This window comes from Alligator sinensis, unplaced genomic scaffold (assembly GCF_000455745.1).
Source record: "Alligator sinensis unplaced genomic scaffold, ASM45574v1 scaffold49_1, whole genome shotgun sequence".
Lineage (NCBI taxonomy): Eukaryota > Metazoa > Chordata > Crocodylia > Alligatoridae > Alligator > Alligator sinensis.
Genome location: NW_005841970.1, coordinates 1,168,334 through 1,172,302, shown reverse-complemented (window position 1 = coordinate 1,172,302; position 3,969 = coordinate 1,168,334).

Sequence of the window (3,969 nt, the reverse complement as noted above, 5' to 3'; positions counted from 1 at the left end):
TTTCCCAGGCCCTGACAGTGCATTTATGAGTGACAGGAGGAAGAACACTAAAAATATAGTAGTCTTGTACATGCTAAAAGAGAAAAAGGGTGAGGGCTTAGGCAAGGGGAGAACCCTATGGGTTTTCTCCTTCCTCTGAAGCATTGGCTGGATATCAAATGGAAGGCTCAGATATGTATAACCTACTCTGTGCATTTTCTGCAGTTTTAGATTATAAACTTTTGTGGTTTGGGGCCATCTGCTTGTTTTTTGTATGGCACTTCACATGGCATGGGTCCTGATCCAAGGGTCTCCTGAGTGCTAGTGCAATACAAGAAATAAATGCTATCAGTAAGAGCAAGGAGAAAGAATGTTGGGGAGTGACAATCCTTTCCACTTATCCCTTCTTTTGTATGCTTTTGCAGAATTGATACATTTTAATATTGAAACCAGACCTAAGCACTTACTTGATGAATCTGAATATCTCCAAAAGAGGCTTTAGAAATTATTAAATTAGGAAAGTACCTATCTACTGAAGCAGATTTCTGGTAATGTTCTGTTTTTTCTTTCTTTTTTTTTAAATACACAACACAGATGCATGGGGCTTGTAGCCATCTTTATTTGTAAAATTGTTCTCTGTAAAGGTTTTAGCTAGGTATTTTAAATATTTCATTTGGAACAATAACCCATCCATAAAAAATATTTTTAAAAGCAGAGCAAAACAAATGCTTAGAGGGAAAGAAAATCACCTAGTTTTCCCCTGACCTGCAGAAAGGCCAAAAATACTGTGCTTCTGCAATATTCTCAGCCCGAAATGGCTTGCAATCTAGAATCAGTTGGTTTTTTTCTGTTAGTACTGGCTATAATTTTCAAGCATTTTAAATCTAAGCAGACATTTATGTTGCTAGGAATTAATAATGCAAAGCTTGCTTGTAACATTCAAATGTGAAGCTATCTTGTGATATATGCCCCAGGTCTCTCAAAGGAAAGTCTTTAAGTAAAGTCCTCATTATACTGGAGTGAAATCTGTGATAAGTGGAGGGAAATACCAAAAAAAAAAAAATAAATAAAAAATCCAGAAGAACAGTTGCAAGAAGCACAGATTTTTTTGTGGGTGATATCTTTCATAATTTCTACATTTCCTCAAGTCCTTATCTCTTGCAGATTTCCTGGACCATCGCAGCAACAACATCACTTCAATACTACCAAAAGAACAAGTGTTAAGATGATCTTTAATATGGTCACATAAGAGAGAAGATTTTAACTGCACATTTTAGTGCAGATTACATTTTATGCTCAGGTTTCCCCTGCCCCCAAGAAATAATTGCAGCTATACTTTTTTATGTTTACATCTAAGTTTTAGGGATGCTTTGAATAAAAGATCAAATACTTTTTTTAAATGATCACACAGCTGCAAATAATATTTTTAGCAACATATATTATATTATTGTGTAAATTTCAGCTAGTTTTCTAGAGAGCAGTTTTTAAGTTTAGATTTTCTATTTAACTGATCCTTTATCTCTTCTGGATGTGGCCAGTCATTAGCAGATGCAAACTTTTAGTGGGGGAAGGGTGAGGATGTTCCTGGTGAATTCCTTGTGTAGACAGGAAGAGACTGAAGAGGCGAGTAGTTGCCTGGGAGAGAATTTCAAATGATTCTACGGTGTTTTTCTGTTCCTGACTGTACGTAACATATTTGATTTGCAGATTTAATTGAATCTTTATCGCTGCAAGTTATCATAGGGAATGCTTGCCAGAAAGCAGCACTGTATGTAGCAGCATAGCCAATAGTTTTCTTATTGAGTCAAATATGATTTCTTCTTATTTTGAGCAGCTTTAAAATTTGCAAACGTTTCTTCAGGTCAGTCTGAACTATAAATCCTCTTCAAATCCTGGAAACAATTATCACCTTTGCAATGAGGTGCCACATATATTTTACATATGAATCTTCCCAGGATGCATCAGGGACCTCCAGGTTTTTTCTTTAAACTCTGGCTCTTGACAGAACATGGATTAGCTATTTGGCTCTATCCTATAGCAACTGCTGAGCCTCTGGCCTGTCACTTTTTTTTCTATCTGATTTATATCTTTATTTGCCGTGAACAGGAAGGTCAGACATTCTTCTGCTGACACAACAGGAGAGGAGAAAACTGCAAAGGCAGAGGATATGCATAGGATTGTTCATATTGGTAACCTTCCTTCGCACTAGGAAGGAAGAGCTGCTCATTCCTAAACAAGTATAAAGAAAAAAAGATTCAGGTATAGATCTTAATAAAACAAAACTCTTAGAGAAAGAACCCTGGCAAAAACTGCAGTCCAGTATAGTAAATTAGTTAAAAGTTTGAATCATGGAGCTCAGCTTATCTTTTGTTCTGCTTATCTGTGTTACTATGAAAAGGGACATTTTCCCAGACTGTCACATGTTAAATATTTTGGTCTATTGAAATATGGTAGATCGCCCACTCTTAATCTGGTTTGTAGATAATTAGCATCAGCTCCAAGGGTAGGGCAGGTGTTTTGTTAGCTTTTGGGGTATTGTCTGTTTCAACATAATAATAAATGATTTTGTAGGTGCCTTTCTGGGTGTTTAATTTTCTAAATATGCAGAGCAAATTGACCCCATGTAAAGAGTGACTGAAAATGAACATCTGATACCTTGTCTACACTGGGCAGTAATGGTAGCAATGGTGGCAGATTATATGGCAGGGATTGTCAGCATTTTAAGCACTGCATTGTCTAGACCTGCTCTGAATGATACAGAAAGTCTGATGCTTATGGTGGGTCCATACTCACATTTGCAACATTCCTGTGCTATAGGAGTTGCTCTAAATAGGGAAATAGTGGGGGAAAAGTTTAGTACAGAAAGAAAGGTACTACCTACTGAGCCCTGCTATCACTGGTTCAGTGGGAACCAAGGTACTTGAGACTTATTAAGGTCCAGAGGCTTTTGACACTAATGGGTATCCATATTGTCTGTCCCAGTTGGAAGACCAAAGACTGAACCAGAATGGGCAGTATTATAATATACAATGGGTACATCTACAAGTGCAATTTGCATGTAGCAATAAACTCCAGCACAGTTCACACCAGAGTTTATTTCACCTGGGTGCAGCATTTACACGTGCACCTGGGACTGGACGTTGAGCCAGAGTGGAGCTGCCCTGGGCTAGCAGGGAGCCTGGGTGCTCAACCTGCCAGCCTGGAGTTGCTCTTCCCCAGCTCACCTGCAGAGGAGCTGACTGGGGCACAAGGATCCCAGCCAGCCTTGGTTATCATCTACACATGCGTTTCGGCACATGTAAATACTCCATTGTAGAGTAGTACTTTTTCCAGACAGCACCATCCTATGGCAGAGTTAATTAATTTACTGCACCCTCATACAGGTGCACATGTAGATGGTGATGCTTTACTATGAGCTTAGTCAGCTCCACATAGATTCATAGATTCATAGATGTTAGGGTTGGAAGGGACCTCAATAGATCATCGAGTCCGACCCCCTGCACAGGCAGGAAAGAATGCTGGGTCTAGATGACCCCAGCTAGATGCATATCCAACCTCCTCTTGAAGACCCCCAGGGTAGGGGAGAGCACCACCTCCCTTGGGATCCCGTTCCAGACCTTGCCCACTCTAACTGTGAAGAAGTTCTTCCTAATGTCCAGTCTAAATCTGCTCTCTGCTAGCTTGTGGCCATTATTTCTTGTAACCCCCGGGGGCGCCTTGGTGAATAAGACCTCACCAATTCCCTTCTGTGCCCCCGTGATGAACTTATAGGCAGCCACAAGGTCGCCTCTCCAGGTGCCCCAGTCTCTCCTCATAGGGCTTGGTCTGCAAGCCCTTAACCATACGAGTGGCCCTTCTCTGGACCCTCTCCAGGTTATCCGCATCCCTCTTAAAGTGCGGTGCCCAGAATTGCACGCAGTACTCCAACTGCGGTCTGACCAGCGCCTGATAGAGGGGAAGTATCACCTCCTTGGATCTATTCGTCATGCA